The sequence below is a fragment of the Sinocyclocheilus grahami genome, unplaced genomic scaffold (genome assembly GCF_001515645.1).
Source record: "Sinocyclocheilus grahami isolate Dianchi unplaced genomic scaffold, SAMN03320097.WGS_v1.1 scaffold44.1, whole genome shotgun sequence".
In the NCBI taxonomy this organism is placed as follows: Eukaryota; Metazoa; Chordata; class Actinopteri; order Cypriniformes; family Cyprinidae; genus Sinocyclocheilus; species Sinocyclocheilus grahami.
Window position 1 is genome coordinate 1,964,083 of NW_015505223.1, and position 24,380 is coordinate 1,988,462.

The 24,380-nt window shown below is 38.0% G+C and overlaps 1 protein-coding gene and 1 long non-coding RNA gene across 7 annotated transcripts in view; one reads left to right on the plus strand and one right to left on the minus strand.

Moving 5' to 3' along the window:
- LOC107582407 (uncharacterized) overlaps positions 1-7,132 on the minus strand; it is a 22,087-nt gene extending 14,955 nt beyond the window's left edge. The window contains exon 1 of the long non-coding RNA XR_001608947.1: positions 6,952-7,132. This is a non-coding gene — a long non-coding RNA (uncharacterized lncRNA). The remainder of the gene's footprint in view (positions 1-6,951) is intronic.
- Positions 1-24,380, plus strand: part of camta1b (calmodulin binding transcription activator 1b) — a 299,937-nt gene that overhangs the window by 58,922 nt on the left and 216,635 nt on the right. The window lies entirely within an intron of this gene.

Genomic DNA, 24,380 nt, shown 5'->3' on the forward strand with positions numbered 1-24,380 from the left:
TAATGGATTTCAGGGTTATAATGGGAATTTGTTTGGTTTTAATGTAAACTATAATGGTTTCTATTTGATGGATTCTATTGGTGGGATGTAATCTTGCAGATGGCAACCAATGGAACAACAGTAATTCCTATTGGAATAATGCTCAAATCAAAAAGGAATTTTGTAATGGTTTAATGGAAACTATAAGAATTTGTCCACGTCACGGACGAGCCGTTCACGCTTACCGCACTCACGCAGCCTGTCTCGTAATGCTCGTTTATACTCGCACCCGGCTCCGCACCGCAAGTCTCCACGAGCGCATCTGGCAGTATGGATGAGGCTTGACGCACGCGCGCAACCTGTGTCAAATCAAAAAGGAATTTTGTAATGGTTTAATGGAAACTATAAGAATTTGTGTGATGGTTTCTATTGTTTTTTTTCAGCAGGGTAATGATACCCATACTGTGCTGCACATTATTGACAATACTGAGCTGAAGCTTGAATTTGCAAATTTAAAATCGCAAATCAAATCGCATTCGCAATATCTGTCAAAAAAAATCGCAATTTGAGATTTTCCCCCAAATCGCACAGCCCTAATCTGTGGTCATTGTGGGACTAAAACAGACGTCATTTTGCCCAGAATATAGACTCAGGAGGACTTGACGGTTGAATTTAAAGACTCCCCTGCTGAAATGGTCAGGTAGCATGCTAGTCATAATAGTTAAAGCATTTTAGGTCCTGGTAAACTATAATCTATAGATCGCAACAGTGGCCATCCACTTTTTAGCGGCTTTGGTTCCGGATATAATTTTCATTTAAGAGTTAAAAGCAATTAACTAAACCATCCACATTACATTTATTGGAAAATATGCATTACAATTTTTAAAGCGTTTGAGAGCATATAGGGATTATGTAATCCGCAGTGCATTACAGGATTGGATGGGCAATTAAAAGAACTCTTGGCTTGATTTGCTTGTTTCGATTATCTGATTGGTGGAGATGTCTGTGCAGAATCATGGGTAAAGTAGTTTTTCACCAAAAATTCCAATGTTAAACATGATTATTTAAAACATAATTTGAAATGCTGGCTGATTGCTTCAAAAGAAGCATCGATTAACAACCTCGCAGCTCACAGTTGGTCTGTCTTTAAAAGTTTAGTGTTTGTTTACGACTATTTCAAAGGTCACTCACCTCTTGATGGCCATATTGAGCGTGCAGATCACTTTTGAGAGCCAAACCCCTGACCCTTTGAGATCCATCTCAGTGGCAGACACATGCCCAGTCAAGATGAGTCATCCCTTGCCATCTTGACCTACAGATCTTGCTGTCACTCCCCAAGGTGATTTGCATTCTCTAAGACAGGTCACGCCATTGGGAAGATATGCCAAAATGCCTTGGGATTTTTGGCCCCTTTTTTATGCCTGACTCTTCGTTCCCTTCTGCTAAAACACCTTTAACTCTCTCAGTTAAAGTCAAGCACTTCTGCGTAAAAGAGAGATGCATGCACTGTCAAACCACGAAGATAAACCTAGCAAACATGCTTAATTATCCAGCGCTTCCCCACAACGGCTGTGTTCAAAGTGCACATCCGGGGGAGTTTAGGGAGGGAATGAATAAATCTAGCTTCAGTGTCGTACAGAAGTAACAAGTATTGATGAGCTATTCAGAGTGTATTTCCCAAAGGACGGGTAATTGCGCCTCGTGTGCTCTTGTACTTGAGAAACTGCATGGGCTAAAATGAGCTCCTCACGTGACGTCACGTGAAAGGCCCGTGCTGATGAATGTTCATGTCTTCTCTGATCCGGAGTCCGTGTTTGTAAAAGTCACCCTAATACAATCTCAGAGATTGGTCGGAGGGTAAGTGGGAGAGTAATTTGAACATATACACCATTGAAGAGCAGCTCGCTGGAGGGAAGTTGCTCCCATCAGGCCAGCATAAGCACTTGCATTCTCACCGTGCTTTCATTTTCATGCTTTCTAACCACCTTTATGGCGCTTCTTAAATTACTGTATGCATGCATTTGATTCTAATGAACACTGTTGTGGTAATGAAATGAATAGTAGTAGGCAGGGCGGCCCGGATGATTCAGCAATTCTTATGTAAGTGAAGTACGAAACGCATTTCCTTATTGCTTTAACTTTGTGTACTCTGCTGATCTTTTATTTTCGCAGTTGCTGCGAGGTGGAAAACTATCTCAAGGACACCTGCTAATCTTGCTGTTGCTTATGTTTTAGTCGCCGGATCTGAACACATGGAATAATTCCCTCATCATGATCGTTTCCGTGCTTATTTACGACGAAGCGGGCTATTACTGTGCAGAACCTTTTCTGTTCACAATCATTAGGTGCGGGAAAATGAGATTCCTGAATCATTAGATGAGGGGGGATTTTTGTTGAAGAGCCAAGAACAATAGACTGCTTTTGTTAGCACTTCTGTTTGGGTGTAAGAAACCATCACAATTACGCACACTAAAACTGTTGTAATTATGCCGAGAGCATTCGTCTTTTTTCTTCCCGTTAAAGCTTCTCCGCATACCGGCGAGGAATACTTCTAGTCCACTGAACGGGAGACGTTACTGGAGCTGTTTTTCATCCGGCTCGCCCTGTAAACATTATCTCATTTTGCTGATGGCTTTTCGCTGGTGACAAAGCATTGTCTGAAAAAAGACAGGGCGAAAAATGCCAGCAAGCAGTCTTGGGTCGTTTTATTGTTCTTACGCAGTTGCCGTCTGCTTCAGGACTGGTAAATGTAAGAGCGGCGCTCTGGCTAATCGTATTTTAGCTGCCGCAAGGGTTCATTAGCATGCGGCTCCATGCCGGCTCTGGAATCAAAGGCCTGACCGTGTCCAGGAGGTGGGCTAGCTGCACTCTTAACACACGGTTGGTTTGTTGTTTCCGTCATGGTTGCAAATAAATGGCTTGATGCTAATCTACACGGCAAGATAAGAACACAGCTACAATTAAAAACACATTAAAACGAAAAATAATCGCATGCCCAAAACATTCCAGACGAGTTCAATAATTACATCAAGCAGCGTATTCCCTGTTTGAGGAGCAATTTCTGATTAGTCTTGAACGTAGTTTGTTAATTTCATTATGTTAGAACATTGTGAGGGGGAAAAAAAGGCACAGGAAAAATTCCGGCTTATCCATGCGATAAGTAACTTTTAATGTTCTCAGTGGGTTTAAGATGAAAAACAAAGAGTCTTTTCTTACAGTAAATCTCAAAGGTAATTTATAATGGGCTAGCGGAGCATGTGTAGCACGGGAAGGACAAAAGCGGGAAATGTGCATAAATTGACCAGAGCGCTTGTGTTCATAAAGCAGCCAATTTAAATGTAGTGTTCAGCTAATGAGGCCGCTTTCCCTTTTGAGCACCGAGTACTTCCCTCCCTAACTGACCTATTGTTGACAATGTTTGTTTGTTATCTTGCTGTGCTAATGACAACTAATCTCAGTTGTAGGCTTACTCCTTCTGGACTGTATGCTTTCATAAAGCTGTCTTTGGCCAGTGTGATGGCTCATTCATTCATTTTCCCTGTACTTTTGTTTCCTTCAGAGACGACAGAGCATCTGCCATTGTGGTTTCCCAGTTTTTTTGAACTCGTCATCTGAACCTTGACCTCCATCATAACCTTGGTAACCATTTCATCTTTTATTTCTCCCATCATTATTTCCTCGTTATTATAATTTTCCCTGTTATGTTTGCTTTAGTTAGTCAAGTGCATCTGTATGGAGGCTTGTTTCCACCATGGGATAACAAATGTAATTGTGAGATGATAAAGTAGATAGTTAGAATTGTGAGATAAAAAGTAGTAATTCTGAGTTTATATCTCACAATTCTTACTATTTTTCTTGCAATTCTTAGTTTATATATCACAATTCTGACTTTTTTTCTTTCAATTCTGAGTTTATATCTCTCAATTCTGACTTTTTATCTCACCGTTCTAATTTTATATATCAATTTTGACTTTTTATTTGCAGAAAAAAAAACTCTCAGAATTGTGGAATAAAAAATGTGCTTTTTATTTTTTTGTCATGCAGTGGAAACTAGCTTCCATACATCAGTGTGGTTTATTTATTTGTCAATATTTACACTTTCTCCCCCAATCTCCCCAAAGTTATAGAAGGAATGTTATCCTTTTAAATTTTTTTTATATATTCTGTTTATTTTTCAGACATATTCTCTTTGATGGAATTTCTGAGTTGTGTGAATTAGCTTTTTTTTTTTTTAATGAATTGATACTAGCTTTCAGCTGATTAATGAGCCTATATTTTGCTTTTTATTGTCATTAGTTTCAGTTCCAAAATAATTTCACTTCAATTTTATTATTTAGACCACTTATTGATACCATGTAAATTAATACGGCAGAGCTGAATTGTAGTAAAAGCTGACTAGAGCGGTTGGTCTATCCTTGTCATCAAGACTTTGATGGCAGACATTGTCTCTCCTGCTTAACAGATGACAGAGGAATCAACTGCTCATCTTATAGTTTATTAATTCCTGACCATATCCCAATCCTAAATCATCCAGATAACAAGCCAGCATCCAACTCACACTGAAGTGAACGGGTAAACACACACACAGGGCTGTGACAGCTGACCTTAATAAGCCCTCATTGGGTCTGACCTCCGCATCCAGGCCTGTCCTGTGAACACAATCAGGACGGCGATCCAGACAGCTGTTTTTTTTTTATCTGCTCTGAGCTGACCAGCGTGACAGGTGCACTATGATGTGAACAGCATTCAAGGATGGCTCATCAGTATGACAGCTAGTGTGTCATCTTTTGTGAGGGTTCAGGAAGCCAGAGAAGGTTTGGTGCAGTAGTTTTGGCGGTGCAACACCATTTTGTCATGATGCTAAGCTCTGCATTAGTTAAGGAAAATTTAGTGTCAGGTACAGTATAGGCAGGCCGCAGTGCTTTGCCAACTTTATTAAGCCACGAGCATCTTGTATTATAAACCTACTGATGCCATTCACCATGAAGTTTAATTAAGAACAGTTAATTGCAATTATTGCAAAATCTAAATCAGTGGAGTCCTAAATTATGCGTTCCGACATCACTAATTATTGCTAATTATGTTTTGTACACAGTTTATCAGATTTTCTGGGTATGAATGGACAGTTTGATATTCAATCAGTAATCAGATGGATTTCAGTAGATTTATTTATTATTGTATGCTCATGGTTGAATCGGTCAAAAACATTTTGTGGGACATATTCCATCATAAAATCAAAAGAAAGAAAGAAAATTAAATATTTTTCAAAAATCGTGAAAAATTATTATATTAGTTAAACACTTAAACAACTTTGCCAAATCAAGTATTTCTAAATAATCATGTTTTTTTTAATTCTTTAATTAAATTGTGAGTTTATATCTTACAATTTTGACTTTTCCCCTGCACAATTCTGAGAAGAAAATATTGTGAAATATTAAAAAAGTCACAATTACAAAATTTTTCAGTGGCAGACTTGGCCCTTCTTGGAAAAAAAGAATAATTTTTTTTCCCCTTTTAGTTTTGTTGTGAAATAAGGCATGTTTTCATGTGGGACTTTTCCCCTGCACAATTCTGAGAAGAAAATATTGTGAAATATTAAAAAAGTCACAATTACAAAAATTTTTCAGTGGCAGACTTGGCCCTTCTTGGAAAAAAAGAATAATTTTTTTTCCCCTTTTAGTTTTGTTGTGAAATAAGGCATGTTTTCATGTGTTTTTATGTTTTTTTTTAATCTTATGTAAATGTCCAAAACTGATGGTGAACCTTCAGCATTTTGGGAAATATCCTCGCTGCAGAATAATGCTGCATGTAGAAAACAACGCAGAAAGCCGCTCCATAATATGAGGGGTTGATGTTGAAATGCCTCAGCAGTTTTCAATTTCCGACAACACCTAGAAACAGCCAAGACCCCGAGCCAGCTATTATTTCACACACAATCATCAGCCCCATACAAACCCTCTCCTGTGACAATTTTCAAAGCCTCTCCAATATCACTGTGCCGTGCACCTACTTACAATTGCCATCAATTAGCTTTGTGTATTAATGTTCCGCTTTGCGGCAACGCCACGACGCAGCATAAAGATGCTGTCACTCGAAGGTGCATCGCTCGTTTGTGAGATAAGGTAAAACAAATTGCCCCATTGTTTTATGCCGCAGTACCGGTGCAGATAGGTTTCAAATAGAGCCTGTCACAAAGCAAACAGCAGGCGTTTTGAACAATAGATCAGAGCGATTCGTCTAAGCTGTACACAGGGGTCGGATCCTTCACAATCCACCTCGACCTCTAACGCTTTCCTCGCGGACACTTAGTCTTTTGAGGCTGTATTCATATAACCTTGCTGTACAGCTAAGCCGTTAGGTCAGACTGACCCATATGACTGATGTCCTCTTTTCAACGTATACGTCCCATCGGGCCGGGGCCCTCCTGTGTACGGAGCTACAGATAGAGGTCAGATAGTTTTGATTACAATGCCCTGCTCTGTTCACGATACTATCTGCCTTTTACCTGAGAGGAAGCTCTTTCCGCATCATTCATCTTTGCTCTTTGAGTAGCTCTGGTAAATAGTACACATTGTGTTTGTTCTCTCTCCGGGGGGAAATGGATTTAATAAATCTCTGTGATATACTACTTGTCTTATCATCGGCAAGTACCTCACTCAACCTTTTAGCAGGAAAGGAAAAACATATAAGTAAGCCAGAGTCAATAACAGCACATCACAAGTGTTTGTCTCTGCGGCGGTAGCAGAGGTTTGCTTGCTCTGACCTTGTTCAGAGACATGCCAAACTATAATATGCTTCTCGTGCACTCATTCAGGTTTAGTACAAGCTGTACTGATATGGTGCTGTGTTATGAACAATTCAGTCTGCCCACTGAAGACCCACAAAGTGATCCCATTGGCTGAAAGGACTTTGAATGGGAACTCCATTCAGTGCCTGGTTAATTGATATGCACCAAAATATTTTAATACAAACCTTTACAGGGCTGTACAATGCGACAATATATGTCGCACGTGCTACGAAAAAACTGGTCTGTGCGATGAATAAATTTACCACTATCATGCGTGCGATACAGTTCTGGCGCCTCGCTCCGTCTCAATATAATGTACAACGCCACATGCATTCACATCAGTGTTAGCTCAGCGGTAGAGTTACTCTCACGGGACACTGCACTTATGCGCAATCACAAAACTACATTATTTCCATCTGCTTTAAAGGAATACCGGTTAAACATTTAATTCACGTGCTGTTCTGCATGTGCTTTTTCTGAGCGCGTACTCAAGAAGCGCGCTCACACTGAGAGCCTGTCAAAAAGCGCCTGATTATTGGACTAAGTTGTCTTTCGTGTCTGATTGATTTCGCGTCTAATACTGTCAAAAACATACAAGGTGTACATATAAACGCAGTTGGTTATGTCTAAAATTAAAATAAACAGTTGAGAGAGAAATGCGTGCAACTCTTAAAGGGACAGTAAACATGCTGCCGACTGTCATTAAAGGGATAGTTCACCCAAAAAATCAAATATGTGATTATTTACTCACTCACATTTTGTCCCAAGTAAATGATGGTATAAAAATGAAACGCTATTGAAAGACAGATGATATTTTAATGTTAATAAAACAACTAACACAGGGAAAAAATCACTCACTGCTCTTGACTGATGAACTGCTGATAAAGCATCAGTCAGTTGCTTTAAAAAAAAGTATAATTGATGTATATAGTGTTTTATTTTAATATTTGTTCATTCAATTTATTGAATGCTACTGCTAAATGCTGTACCTGAAAAATAAAATGTTGTAAATACTGCTAAATACTGTACCTGAAAAATTCTAATAACAAAGATAAAATAATGACAAAGATTTTTATCTTTGCTAAATTTGCCTAAATGTCTGCCATTGTTTTTTATTTTATATTTTGTTAAGGTGTAAGAGGTGTTATGTTTCTGCACGCTTCCATTTTTAGCAAATTAAGAAAACTTTGTCTAAAACAATTTTTGTGATGGTTTGTATTTTTTATGCTCTGTATTGAACATCAGTGCCTGTTTAAGTGATGAACTCCATTACTTGTGTTTGTTTTCAGGCATGATAACAGACGTTTTATACTTGTGCTACAACTTTTTAACCTGTGCTACAAAACTTTCAACCTCTGTAGCACCAGTGCTATGTGAAAAAAAGTTAACGTACAGCCCTGCTTTACAAGCATATTATATATTTAATATATATAACATTTAGTTCACATAGAAAATATCTCAAATTATGAGATGTATAATGAAATAATAATAATTTATATTATTATTATTATTATATTATGTTTTATATAGGGCCTTTCAAGATTAAATTATTCAAAATGAATTATCTTTTTAACATATTATTGTATGTAACCAAAGCTTTTCTTTGCTTAATTAAGCTACCTACAAGGTGATTAGCCTGCTAGAATCGCCTATGCTCAAATAAAATCGCCTATAGTGCAAATGAAAATGTAAAACTATATGTTTTTATGCGCATTATATATGTTTTGTTTGATAAGGTATTATACGTTATTACGTCTACTGCCTACACTAGAAACTGAAATGACAAACTTTTATTTTCATGCAGGAAAGCACATCGTAGTGTAGTTTTACTAGTTTTTGAAATTCAGTTCAAGCATATAATTGTTTAATCGAGTCACGTGAGATGATGTATGCATATGCATAGTCATAATCAGCTTTGTTGGGCAGCAAAGCTGGAAGAAATCAAATATTAGCGTGAGGTCCCTTGTGATGTGATAAGATCGCCTCTCATGAAGCGACTTCGACTTCATCCCCCGCCAAACAGAAACGCGTGTCAGGTCTGCCTCGCTCGCCACAGCTCAGCAACTTTGCCGAATATGAAATATTTATTTTGCGTTTGGGAAAAAAACGAGTGACGGTTATGAGAACCATCATAAATACTATGCACATCAAAGATGCTCTTTGCTTTTAAAGCTTAAGTAATCTTTACAAACCCTGGTATAATAACGGGGTTTAATAACAGAAGCTACCCGACAAGAGAATCCTCGCTCATTAAACACGCCTTTTGTGACAAAAGATGTCAGAAATCGAGGTTTGATGTAATCATAAAGCTCCTAAATGACTCTTATGACAGTAAACCTGGCCGTCTGTGTCCAATATGCGTTAGTTTCACCTCAGGCGGCATGTTAAGATGCCAGACGGCTGTAAGGAATATGTATTTGCATGGGTATCCGTCTCCATGCTTCACGCTGACGCCTCTTGTGAAGATACAGAGTTTGCTTTGTCAGACTCCGTTGTAATTCCAAACCAGGTACAGGGAGGAAGGGAGCTTTAAACATTAAATCAATGAGGACTACGGACACCAATCTATGGGAAAAAAGAGGGGGGCAGGGGGAATCAAAATTTGAGGCAGTTGCACAGGGACCATCTCATTTAGCCAGAGCTCAGAGGCATGCCAAGATTAATATACCTCGCCTATTTGGTTGTATATTGCATATTCCTCCACGACTCAAGTCTGTCTGGGCCGGCGGGTCCCACAGTAGCACAGATCATTTTTAAAGCGCTTCATTATTTCACCAACCAGTCTCTCTCTCTGTCTCTCTCGCTCTCTCTCTCTCTCTACCAGGTCTCTCCATTGATTTAATTAGTGTGCAGAGAGAAACTGTGCGTTTGAGATGTTCCATGATCTCTATTATGTATGCTGGAGCATCATTTGGTAATCTGCACCATGTCGACTTTCTTTATTGGCCGGCAGTGAGGTGGACTCCCGAGGAGCACGTTGTCTGATGGCCACCGTGACCATGATAAAGTATTGGTGGGCTTTAGAGTCCTTGCTTTTCATTTTTATTTTATTTATTAATTTGCATGTGTGTGTGTGTGTGTGTGTGTGTGTAGTATGGTCTGCGTTTCCTCTGGACCGGTTGGAGAATCGGATAAATTCCAAGATTCCGAGGACGGACCCTTGAGGAACACCATTGCACAGAGACCATGATTAATGCACATGACTTACCTACACTTTATTAATACTTAAGGCAACACTTCATCATGTTTCAGCAAAAATTAGCTGACTTGCAGCGATTAGTGCTTTTATTTTCCACCGCAGATAGATTCATAAGAACAGCTCTGAGCCAGAACACATGCAAGTCCATGATTTGGTCAAGAAGGGGAGGAATGCTAAGCGAGTTTTCCAGGCTGAACGGGTGTAGCATCTGTTTGTATGGCATTCTGGCAGAGTTTCTGAGATGAAATGAAATGAGCTAATCAGTTTGTGCCATGCTTAATTTAATCTCCCCACCGCCGCGCTATCGATTTGAGTTTTGACTCCTGATTTGCGAAAAGCAGAAGAATAATGTCATATATTAATGAGGTCATGTTATTAAACGGGAGCGGCTACTGAAATGTTCTTACAAGTTTTTGTTTTTTTTTTAATCAGTGAGATGATATTTTACAAAACTTTAAGCTAATTAAGACTGGTCTTAACAGAAAGCACATAGGAATCACACATTGCTTTAATTTAGTTAATAAGATAGTTATTATTTTATTTGGGTTGTAACTAAAAAAGATGTACGCTACTGTTCAAAAGTTTTATAATATATAAAGAAATTAATGTTTTTATTCAGCAAGGATGCATTGAATTGATCAAAAGTGATCGTAAAGACATGAATATTACACAAAACGGTTTCCACAAAAATATTAAGCAGCACAGCTGTTTTCAAATCTGCATATTAGAATGAGGATCATGTGACACTAAAGACTAATAATATTTCAAAATATTATTGTTTTTATGTATTTTTGATCAAATAAATGCAGCCTTGGTGAGCCAGTGAGACTTAAAAAAAATAAAAAATAACTAATATACCAATTAAACATACCCAATAAAATCCAGAGAGAATTGAAGCAAAGGCTTTGTGCATTAACATCAGAACAAGGAAAGATGGGAAGTCTGATTATGATTGAACATGAAGATACTTTGTGTTCAGCAGGTCTGTTTTGGCAGTCGAGATGAACGGAGAAACAGACAGAGATGAAGCGGTATGGAGAAGGAGTAGATCTAAAGAGGGGCTGGTGGGCTGCGAGTTAGGTGCCAGACCAATATAAAACCTCATTACTGTGGCGTCATGGAAAATGTGTGCACTTTACACTCCATCTAGCAGCACTTTTGCTGGATAAGCACTGTTCTTATTTGGCCCTTTGTAAAGGCCTGTTTCATTAAGGGTAGTTTTCAGCACCATCCTTTGTCACCAGACACCTGCTGCTGTCACCTCGACACTTTGTCTTTGTCTTGGAAACCCATTCAAGGGCAGAGTGTTCGTCAAAGATGGTTTATTAGATTTATTAGAATTCGTTAGCATCCAAAACAAATGGAACAAATAAATGTTTTATATTATCAAATATAATAATAATACTTTTATACTTTATGCATATATAATAATCAACAGAGTGCAGAAATGATCATTTCACGTCTTCAAAGAAAGGCTCCAAGAAAAATACAAAACTAAAAAAGCAGCAGTCAGTCCTGAATTGCAAATGCGTGTCTGGTGTACAGCACACACACACACACACACAAGCAAGCACAAACAACATTACCAACAAGACATTAAAAAACATGTCCTTGCATAAAATTTGCACCAATAAAAACTGCAGATGCAGAACATGCAGCTGAAAAAAAGGTCAGCGGCATAAACCGGCTGCAATTATAACAATGCCGGCCGAGAAACCAGTGTGCACTCGGCTAATTAGCCAGCAAACAAAGTCTCTCCTGAGTCGTATTTAAAACAGTGTCTGTGTGTACCATACTCAGAGTTTTCTCTGGCTGTACACTGACTGGCAGACTGCTACGCACTTGTCCAGACTGCAGTTGAAAAATACAAATAAATAAAAAGAATAGAAAATTGAGATGTTTGTGCCAGCCTCGGGCCTTAAAAGCATCCCGCTGAGTTTGGCAACTGGCACTCAGCGCTGCTCCAATTTTAGATGGAGCTGCTCTTTGCCCAGTCTTTCTGAAGGACATTGGTAACATTGAAGTGTTGGAGAAATATCACATGCTGGATGGATTGGTATGAAACTTATTTTTTATTGAGAAATGCAGTAACCAATGTGCACTTTGCATCAGTGTCATTTTACTATCATAGATATACAGTTATTTTTTTTAGATATTTTGAATAAGATTTTACATTTTCTGTTTTAATTTTAATTTTTGTAATTTTTTTTGAGTGTTTGTTGTGTTTTTGCCAATTTTATTATTTAAAAAAAAAAGTATTTTAGTTATTTATTTATTAGTTGTAGTTTTGGTAACACTTTATTTCGATAGTCCAGTTTAGACATTTTACTAACAGTAAGTAACTTTGCAACTACATGTCAATTAATGAGGTCATGTTATTAAACGGGAGCGGCTACTGAAATGTTCTTACAAGTTTTTGTTTTTTTTTTAATCAGTGAGATGATATTTTACAAAACTTTAAGCTAATTAAGACTGGTCTTAACAGAAAGCACATAGGAATCACACATTGCTTTAATTTAGTTAATAAAATAGTTATTATTTTATTTGGGTTGTAACTAAAAAAGATGTACGCTACTGTTCAAAAGTTTTATAATATATAAAGAAATTAATGTTTTTATTCAGCAAGGATGCATTGAATTGATCAAAAGTGATCGTAAAGACATGAATATTACACAAAACGGTTTCCACAAAAATATTAAGCAGCACAGCTGTTTTCAAATCTGCATATTAGAATGAGGATCATGTGACACTAAAGACTAATAATATTTCAAAATATTATTGTTTTTATGTATTTTTGATCAAATAAATGCAGCCTTGGTGAGCCGGTGAGATTCTAACATTTTATTTTGATGGGTCAACAACATACAACATACTGACTATCTAAAACTTTGCAAGTATATGTCAACTTATTCTACTAACCCTAAACCTACCCTAACAGTCTACTCTGAGAGTTAGTAGACATGTAGTTTCAAATCAATTAGAATTAGTCGACATGTAGTTACTTATAGTTAGTAGAATTTCTAAAGTGGACTATCGAAATAAAGTGTAACCGTAGTTTGTTATTTTAGTGCTAGTTAAACAATTTTTTATTACTTTTAACGTGTTAAAATGATTGTTTACATATATATTTAGCACTGGCAACCTTTGCAGATCTATTGAGAATATATTAACATCTTGTCTTTAATAATATTAGGTTTAATAATACTATGTTTTATAGAAAAATACTCTTTTGGTTTTACATCAGAACATTCATTTTGCTCATTTTGAATTAGGGGCTGTTCAAATAGGATTTGTTCTCACGTTCAGAAACGACTAGACGGAGTGCAGTGAAAGCTGACAGCATCATAAATTGTTTTCTTTTTTCTTGGCCAAATGAGTTTGCAGTGTGCAAAAGACCTAGAATAGTCCATACACCAAATTAAAGATGGCGTGGCTGTTAAGATTACGTCTAGCGGGCTTAGTATTCGCAGATAAAATCCCCGCCTTGGTCATAAATTGTATTACTGGCTCTGGGATGCTGTTCTCTAATTGGATCCTTGTAATTGGGCGAGTGGAGCTAAACAGCCGGATTCCTGTTTGTTTATACCTCTCCCCCATATTAGTAACGTGCTGCGACTCCTCAAACAGGCTGAGGGGTCACTAGCATCTAGCCAAAGGCATAATTAGTCACTCATTCTTAGCATATGCCTCACTAGTAGCCTTGGCCAATTATTCATGATTAACTCGAGTTGCAGTGCAAGCAGCTGATTCATGCCTGCCCACATCGGTTCGCTATCTGAAAGATTCAGAGCAGAGAAGGAAAAAAAAAAAAAAAAAACACAAAGCCTATAGTTTTTTGAGGAGATGAAAGAGGAGCCCTCAATGCAAGGGGCATTCAGCCTGCCAAGTGCCTGTCAAGGTTCTCAAGCACCCTGGAAAGTGTGAGAAAATTGGTAAAGAATAAAAAAAAAACGCTTTCGGTCCAAGATTCATAGTGTTTGAAAGAAAACTGGGACCCTAATCTGAAAATAAGTGCTAGGAGAGGAAGAGGGGTGAATAAGAAAGACCCCTCAAATACGTTCCGTATTGAATTTTCCCAACTTTGATCCAACTGATAGATATAGTATAATTTAAATCTAAATGGATGTCTCACCCTTGGCTTGTCAATAATAGTAGTTCTATTTTTAACATTGCGCTGGGGGGTGGGGGGGGGGCATGGACAAAGTGTATTGAAAAGCGTTTGAAATGATAAATGTTGAAGTAGTGAAAAGTATGGGGTTTTAATGATTAGCCAAATGCTTAAGGGTTAGAAATGACTACTTAAGACTCAGACGTCAATGTGTTATCAGACCTGGGCTGTAATAAAATCGTGACTTCATTATTGTTATGAGAGCTTGTTCCACTTTCATCATGAGGCTCTAGCTGTGTGCTGTTCTGAATCTCTATTTAACTCACACATGCCTGTAATAGATCAGCTGATGGAGTCAGTTCGAATGTTTAATTGTAATCTGATGTTCTTTATAGCTTTCATATACATATGATATTTTGATGTCTGTACATCTATTACACACCAGAATGACCTCAGTCTTGAATGCAACTTTGCAGTTGATTACAGGACTATAGAAACACTGACAGAACCCACTTCTGAGGCTTTTTGACCAGGACGCTGAGATCCAGGTATGTCTTCAAGTATCCCAATGGTAATTTCTTTTAAAATATTTAAAATATTTGCTATTATTGCAATAGCCTTTATTAAATTAACATTTAATAGCTTTAAATTACTGCAGTATTGAAAAACTTTAGGAAGTCTAGAAAGCCTTGAAACTTAAATGGTTATTTAATTTGGCAATTCTCATTCATTTTGATGAAAGATTATGAAAACAATTTTGTTCATTAAAATAATGGGCACTGATGAATTATCAATAAGAACATGTATTAAGAAAGTAACATTGATGTCACCTTTTAAAGCTTATATATATAATATAAAGGTTGTGTATCAGTCTTGACTGGTTCCAGTAAGGTGCTTTTATAAAACCATTGACATGGGCATTTCACAGGAGGCTTTCAGCTTTAGTGATCAGCAGAATAATGGTCAGACGCCCCTCTGTGCTCTAGGACAAAGGTCGAGACTCATTCGCATGCAGAAGAGCCCAAACGGCCATGCATCATTTCCAGGCGATATCCCACATGTTCTGATAATCGGCGCTACTCTATAAGGAAAGAAACGTTCCTGTAACCTTGACAGATTGTAGCATTTGGACAAATGGAGGAGAACTGCACACAACATAAACAGTTTATCTGCTTAATTGTCAATGTGACATTAAAATGTACTTTTATAATACAAATTACAGTTTTTTTCATCAGTGCATTTAAAAAGCTGGTTAACAATATTAGCAAATAGGAATGGATTTGGAATGTTGGTATTTGTGCAGAGGGTGAACTTGACCTTCAACGTCTATGATCAAAATCCAAAAATGCTGGTTTAGAAGAAAAAATGTGTCACATTATGAAAGTAAAATATCTATTTTCTTTAAGTATTGCAAGTATTGTCTTTAAGGCAGTGGGTCATTACACAGCACAGGACATTGGCAATTGACTGCATGCATTTGGCATTTGTCTAATTTCAAATGAAGTTTCAGGTCCAGCGTTGAAAGGAAAAGTGAGACCGTCATTATACAGATGGCGAATTCCAGTCGACAATCATCCATTTTCTCTGTCATTGGTAGAGGAGAAGGGTAGCAAGAGAAAAACAATTGTATTTTGACCTGACACCAACTCCCAGATGAGAGCTGTCATTTCCTTTAAGGTCACGGAGAAATATGGGATGCAGGCAAGTAGTTATTTGAGTTAGGAGATCGAGAGCTCTCTTTTTGTCACCGGCGTCTCTCCAGACACTCCAGCCACGTGTTTCTTTCCATGCCCGGTGCCGCCCGGTCCGGGCTGCTCAGGACCCAGCGGGGAATGGGGGCTGTGACACTGACAAAGCTATCTAAGGCTAGCACAATCTGTCATCCCCTCCAGTTTAGCATGAGCTATCGGATAGTCCAAAAGATGTCAGTGAACCTTATCGCCAAGGAAACCTCTCAATAACTTATTCATGATTCGCGAGGCAATCGCTGGGCTGCTGTTTGGCGTCTCTCCAGACACTCCAGCCACGTGTTTCTTTCCATGCCCGGTGCCGCCCGGTCCGGGTTGCTCAGGACCCAGCGGGGAATGGGGGCTGTGACACTGACAAAGCTATCTAAGGCTAGCACAATCTGTCATCCCCTCCAGTTTAGCATGAGCTATCGCACAGTCCAAAAGATGTCAGTGAACCTTATCGCCAAGGAAACCTCTCAATAACTTATTCATGATTCGCGAGGCAATTGCTGGGCTGCTGTTTCACTTGGCAAACTAGCCGACATTGACAAAACATTCAAGGAATGCTCGACTCGACCCTGTATCCAAAGTGCTCCGGTTGGTGCCGGATATCCATCTGGTCGAAATTCTCAGCACGCTCCCCTTAGGAGGCTTTCATAGCAGGTGATGGGTTTAAGATTCTTGGCAGGGAAGCATTTTAAGAGCAATAGTGGCTGTCACCAGACAATTTCCCTTGTGGTGGGTCTGCATCTTAAAGCATTAAACCAAATGACTTCTTGGTCTGGTTCAGACAAGCTGTTTGAGCAATGGCACAGTTCGAATATTTACACTTTAATATAGCAGCTCGTCTTGAGGTCTGCGCTGACCGTGGGGACGTCCCGCGGATGCTTCTCTCTTTAATGTCCGTTCTCAATTAAAGGCTTGTGATTGAATGAGGCAGCGTGCTGGATACTCGATTGCAATCACATATGCGAAAGCTGTCAGAGATATGAAGCACTTCCCTCACGCTGTGAATTATATTGTATGCTCTTTGCATTTTATGAGTTCCGTCCCCATAATGCATTGTGCTGTTATAAGTAAATATATCTTGAATGACTTTTCTCTACACGTCAGAGTTGGGACCACTGAGAATGCTTATTAGCTCACTCCTTGTGTTTTTTTTTCACCTCTACCAGGGTGAAAGATGGAGAAAGTAGATGAGTGCAGAAAGAGAGAGAGACTTCACCAGCTGTGTGCCCCAAATCCATTTAGTTCCAAGACGGTGATAGTTTTTCATCGAATTCCCTGACCTGCCACGGAACTGTCACTTTCCCCTTTAGCTACACAGAATTTGACAGGATGTAGTGACGACTCCTTTTCTCCTGACATAAGTTGTGTGCAGCCCTTATATCCTTAAATGGGCTCACTGTCCTTATTAAGCTAGAAGGCAATTTTGGATTTGGCTTGCGAGTATCGTTTCATTTGTGTATGTCAGAGCTATGTGAAATTCCGAACTGAAGGATTGGTTCCCTTTCAATTAATGAGTGTGAATTTAAATTGAATGGCCCAAACCCCACAGGATGTTGAACTGAAATGACAGGAAGGGAAATGAACTGAATTGCAATTTGAAGAAATTAATGCATTCTGGGAAATTAAGTGCTTGTCCAGTCTGGTCCATAAATTTTAATAAATTAGATGGGGAAAATTGTTTATATTTCTATAGCTGGAATTTCAAACATTTGTCTGTCTGTCTATTGTAATGCCTATAAATCATACACATTGCATGGCCTTTTAAACGTTTTTGGTTTTGAACTATTTTTATAGTTACAACAGTTAAATGACTTTTGAATTTCAAATTTCCTACACATAAATTTCAGTTGGAATTCCACATCCTTTTTGCTACCTCAATTCAAATTCCAAAGTTGAAGCCAGTTGCATAAACTGCTTAGACTAATCTTACAAGTACAAGATTGTTCAACCTTTTAAAGTCAGTTACGTAAACGCATAGATTGGTCTAATTTGAATGCAAAATTAAGACTGATTTCCCCTTGGCTAACTGCTAGTCGGACACTAGTTGTTATGTAACTTGCCACTGGTGTACAAACTACAATAGTCACTCTAAAAAATGTTAAGGTTTGATATGCATCTTCAGGCCTTCCAGGTTGTTTTGTTGGGGCAGGAAGAGTCAATTCTGAGCTAGTTTTCCAGTTCGGTTCTATACAGACAATGTAGTTAATGTAGTTGTCGCTACTTGAAGTTTTCAGGAGTGAATTCGGTTCTAGAATGCAGCTGTCACTTCCATAAATTACCAAACCGTGTGTTTACAGAACGAGGTGAAGCACTCGTTCTGGAGGAGTGACAACTGTATTTAGTTGCAGTGTGTACGTGACCTGTGAGCGTGTGCAATACTTCAGCGCTGTTTGCTCTACTTCAACTTCCAATTCCCACAGTCCCAGTTTCACTGTGTTCCCGAATCTGCTCTCTGACGCAACGCTCCTCCGTCTGTTGCGGCTGTCTTCTCTTTCTCCCCGTGTCCCAATCCCAGTTCTTCCCAAAGCAACACAATGCGCTATTCTCTTCCATGCTGAGATCACAGCCCTCCCAGCCACAAACACAACCACTCCTACCTGTGAAGTGAATTCCCTCCAATGGCACGGAAGGTAATAGAGGACATCCTTTCTTCCCCTTAGGCCTTTTCTCTGTTCAGTGTCATTGATGTGAATGTCTTCTGAGAAGCGAAAATCTGTGCTCGGTGTGGTTGAGCATGATACACACGTTGGATGCCTTCCAAATGCGGTGATTAGAAAGAGACATATATTTGTTTGACCAATATTTTTTTTACAGATTTCACACTCTTCAACCTAATTGGTTATCAGGTTTTTCTACCAACAAATGGTGCCATTTTTTGGGTCAACCAAATAGCACCCAACAACAGATAAGGAACATATTTAACGTATTGTTTGGATAATTACTTAAAAGCTGTTTGATAAATAATAGCCATTCATTATGAAGCACAAAATGTGTGGCTTAACAAATAGACCCAAAAACAACGATTAAACTGACAAGCATTCAGATTGAAAAATATATATATATTGTTTTGTCAAGGATATTTTATTATTTTTAATGGTCACAAATGTCTTAAATTATCATTAAGGTAATAATAATTATAATAATAATAATGCATATTGTTTTTATTGTGACCTAATGATTAATTAGTTGTTGTGACAAAAAGCAGAAATAAAACTAATTAAATTTGTTTTGCTTTTCAGTTATTGGACTGTTAAACAAGAATAATCTGTATCTGGTCAAAACAGAAATATGTGATTCTGCAGTCGAGGTGCTAAAGGTGAAAGTCGGCACAGGAATTTGCACACTTTTTGACTTCGCTCACCTCTTTGTAATGAATAGGATATGATCGTTTGCATGGTCTTGTTGTTTTGCTACTTGATTAGGCTTTGGTGCATTCTCTCATCATCATGTCACATTAACACAGTGTTTAGCTTAATTAGCCTAAGTGTGGGGAGGGGTGTTAAAAATGAGTCACCGGTGGGGGGAAAAAAATGATGTCCACATTTAGAGACAAGTAATTAAGAAAACACAGGGTTTCAAAAATAGGCTTGAATAAAGCGATTATGGAACTAAACAAGTGCACCTAATTACATGCTCACAAGGTGTTCATGGCAACATAGCGTTGTTATGGAAACACTGAAGTCTGCTCTGTATCCAGGGAAAGAATTGACCCCAGTCTTGTGCTGGAGGGCATTTCCTCATCAACACAGATAGCTGCTGTGTGTGTGGGCATTTGTGTTTACGTTATGGTATTTTTATAACCGTAAAGATGTTTCTTCTAGAATGGATCTCACAAAACCTGTAAGAACATACTGTATGTCCAGGTCGTTTTATTTCAAGACCATTCCAATTATTTTACATTGTGGGATTACTTTCATTACTGACAATACATTTACATTTATAACATTATATTGAATATTAACATTGAATAATTAATAATTAATAAAATGCATACATGGTGTTTATATGCCATGGTAGTATTTGTTCTACTGATTTTATACTTAAAACAAATAAACTTAATTAAATACATAAATAAACTAACAAAAAAAGTACTAAAGTGATGATAATCTAATAAGATTCACCACTGAGAGATAATTACAAACTCAGAAAAATAAATTGTGCAGATGCATTGCAGTAAAGCACATTTGCGAAATGTAAAATGTGCTTAAATGTCAAGACAATGCAAATGCAAAACAAAATCTTTAAAAAAGTCTTAAAAATAGTCTTAAAAAGCAAACAGTTTCGTGTTATATAACACACTAATTTGAAATGAAATGAACTGGACATATTTTCGAGAGAATCATCCACAAGGAAATGAGAGAAAGAAAAGCTGCGGCTCTAAGTCTTATGTATGCCTACTCGCTCAGATAAATGGATAAAATAGAGAAAAATAGATCAGAGCATAAATTGTTAACAGGGGTCTATCAGGGACAGCGAAGCAGTCAAACTGGCCTACTAACAAGCTTTCCCTCACCATTCATTTGCTCTCTCATCTCTTCTTCTTCTCTACTCACCTCCATTATACACGAGTCCTCCTATGAAAAAGTCATCTCGAACCACACCGCCTGCCTTGCAGATTAATTAAAGGCAGCTGTCGTCCATTTCCAAAAATGAATCACTGGAGTGGGGAAAGAGAGTTTAGCAAGCTTACGAGTATGTTAGCTCCAGCGTTGCCTTTATCTGATCTTGCCCTTCATGGAAACAGCTGTATCATTGCTGGGTGGACCTTGAACCGGTTCTTTTTGGTGAACTAGTTGAACCAGTTCACCAAATCAGACTGAACTCCACTTTCTCACATCATTTTAATTGATAGCTAATTTGCAAAGACATAAAACATGGTCCTATTGTTCGAAGTTGGTTAGATGTTTTTTTTTTTCTGAAGAAAATTGTAAAGTACTCATTACTTCTTCCTTTTTTTTTTTAGGTTACAACAAAGCACAGCTGCTTGACACCTCATTTTATTAGAGGTGAACTTTCTAAGCATACGCTTTTTACCGCTCTGCTGACCAAAGCTTGCACTCTCTTGGTATAATTTCACAGGCCTTTCTCGAAATATCAGTGGAGTGCAATCTCAGCAACTCCAGCAGCATCCACTTCTTGCTCCCGAATAGGAGAGTGTGTTATGAGCCTGGGGAGAACACAGTTCTTAAGAGAGGGGCATTCTGCCCAGTTTTCGTTAAACCAGGCACCCATGAAGGGAATTTATGAATGACAATTAAAGACATGCTTCAGCATGTTTTAATGATGGTTTCCTAGCCAAAGCGGCAGTAGATACAAAGGTTGCACTTTTAAATGGCCCAATGGAATTGGGCTGAGGGATGCAATTTAGTTGACACTTTTTAAACGTGTTTCAGTGATACACAATGTTTTTGTTGTGGTAATTTTTTTTAGGCCAGATCTTTGTGATTGCAGAACAAAACCATGATGAATGTTTGTGTGTGTGTGCGCGCGCGCGTTTTTGTGACAAATGAGGACATAAATTTGTATAATGACAAGGGTATGACATAGGTATTACAAGGAGAAGGTGACTTTCCAGGACATTACCCCATGTCCCCACTTTTCAAAACGCTTATAAATCACACAGAATGGAGTGTATTGAAAATCTGAAATAGCACAAAGTCTCCTGTGAGGGGTAGGTTTAGGGGTGGGGTTGGTGTAGGGCAATAGAATATATGGTCTGTACAGTATAAAAACCATTACGCCTATGGAGAGTCCCCACTTTTCACAAAAACAAACCTGTGTGTGTGTGTGTGTGTGAAATCATTCAAATTAAGTAATTTCAGTGAACTGTGAAATATTTTAAATGAAATAATTCAAAATAAATGGCCTGTACATTTTTATAATTTACCAGTCATTTGCAGGAGGTAAATTTATTTCATATTTTTGTCCATTTTACTGTAGTGTCACTGTATAGTTCAGAAGTATCATAAAGTGAATTTTGCACCATTTCTTAGGCAGCAATTACTGTGCATGTTGTCCTCAGCCGGCAAATGGCAATCTCCAGCGGCCTTGATTCTGTGAGGAAACTGCTTAATTCATTAGCCCCCAGATCGTGAGATGAGAAGAGGGGGGTTTTAATTGCTCCCGTGGATATAAACGTTTAAGAGGATGCGGCCGTTTGGGTGTCAGGACTATTAAAAGATGTGCTTACTGTGTTTATTCCTGTCAGACTTGAATAGGACTGGGGGTTAGGGGGTACTGGGCTTAATCACGTCCTGCTTTGACTGAATTCAAATGAACATCCTCATTTTTCCAGACATTATCCCCTCGTTTTTACTTATATAAACGTCAACTTTCTACATATTCGTACATATGTACAGTAGTGCTGTCAAACGATTAATCGCATCCAAAATAAAGGTTTTGTTTACATAATATATGTGTGTATACTGTGTATATTTATTATGTATATATAAATACAAACACATGCATGTATATATTTAAGAAAAATATCTTATGTTTATATATTAAATATATTTATATATAATATAAAATATAAGAATATAAATATATAAGTGTATATACATGCAAATATTTTCAAAATATAGACTGAAGGTGTGTATATTTATATATACATAATAAATATACACAGTACACAAATATATTATGTAAACAAAAACTTATTTTGAATGCGATTAATCGTGATATTCGTGATAATCGTTTGAATATTGTAATTACCATGATATATGCAGATGTATAGTTCTGTGTGACAAGAATGAAATTGCATAAATTTATTTTATAAATGTAACGGCTTTAAACATTTAAACTCACTCATTAAGCACTTTGCAGCCTGTGTGTGTGTGTGTGTGTTAATGCATGTAAACTAGATGTGGCAACACCAGCTTTAGTTCAATCCTCCACTGGGTTATTCAGTAAAGCCAATAGTTTCATTGTCTCTGCTTTTCCTGTTTTTGTAGCTTGCGCACATGAAGAGGCAGTGGTCGGTTTTGGTTCAGTGTCATTAGAATAGTAAAGCATGGCGTCCCGCTGGCAGCAGTAAAGCGGTAGGCATGAGAAATGAACAGCTCAGTCTCGTCTGGGTGCCTGTTTGAATTTTGTTTATTATGCATTTATGCTGTGCACTCCTACGCGGCCGGATCACACCGAAAACACACACCCACTCAGAGCAGTTAGCGACAAGGACTTCTAGTATTTTCTGATGACAGATATTCGCCTCGTGGCTCTTTTTTACATAATAAACATTCATTGCAGAAATGGGTGTGGAAATGAGGAAATCTCCTTTCTTTATTCGTTGTCAGTGTTTAACCATTTAGCAAAGACTTTTCACATTAATAAGCGAGCGATTGCTCTATAATTATTATTAGCTCTGTATTTCATTCAGGATGGGTTGACACATTGAGTCGCAGTGCTCATGCGGGTGATGCTAGTACTTTGCTGATCCTGTTTTCTGTCTTTTTTTTTTTTACTGTCCCCGTTAATAAAATAAATGTCAATTTATAAAGGGTTACAAGTGTTTTTTAGCACATTACTATGAGGTTGGAGTGTTTTGGTTGTTGCTATGGTGTTGCTAGGGATAGAATTAGAAATGTAACACGCCACTCTTTGATTTAAGGTATTAGCGTCATTTGTATCAGTAATTATGAGCAAAAGTAAATAGCGATGATTGCCTTTGCACAGGCTATTATTGGGCATAGAGAGATAGTATCTTTCATCATTCTGCTAATTTTTATCTCCTTTTATATTATTACTCTAGAGATATTTGGTACCCTGAGCATCCCGTGCATCTATCAGTGTATGCCTTCGTGTCTTGTTCCTGAGTTCAGAGGTTTCGCTGTGACGCATGGGACCCACACAAGCTTTTGGCTCCATCTCCAAAATCCCCTTCGCTCAGAGCACACAAAAAAATCCCTACACACACACTCTCTCTCTCTCTCTCTCTCTCTCTCTCCCTCTCCCTCCATTCTTTAAATAACCCAAGTCAATGTGGAGCCAGAGGAATCGTGATGCTCAGGGAATGTGAGGACATGCAGACGTTCACACACAGCTTTGCTTCCATCACTGTATCCACTAAGTTGGGTGTGTGTGTGTGTGTGTGTGTTCAGTCACTGCTGGCACATTTGGCACAAACAGCAGCTTAGAGTTGAGGGTTGATGGAAAGGTAAATGGAGCACTCAGTCCTGAAATGCTGCCAGGAAGAGATTGGCTGAATGGCTAACAAAAGCTGCGTTTTTAATGTTTTCTTACTACTGCCAAATAAAAACTCTGTACAGTGATCCCAAAAAAAATGTTTGGACACTTAAAAATGTATGAATGTCATTGCATTAGATACTAAATATCAAAGCAAGTGTCTGTATCTTACGGAAGCACGATAATGGTTAAATGATAATCACAATTATTTTTTATCAAAAAATTTAAATTTAATCTCAGTTTAGTAATCAAGGTTGTTCTCATTTGAGAAAGTGTTATTAGAGTTATTGCACGTTCACAAAATCTCAAGAAAAAAAAAGGTAAGCTTATGAAGTTGTTCTCAAAAGATAAAAAATCCTGATATAAATTTCTATAATTCTAAAT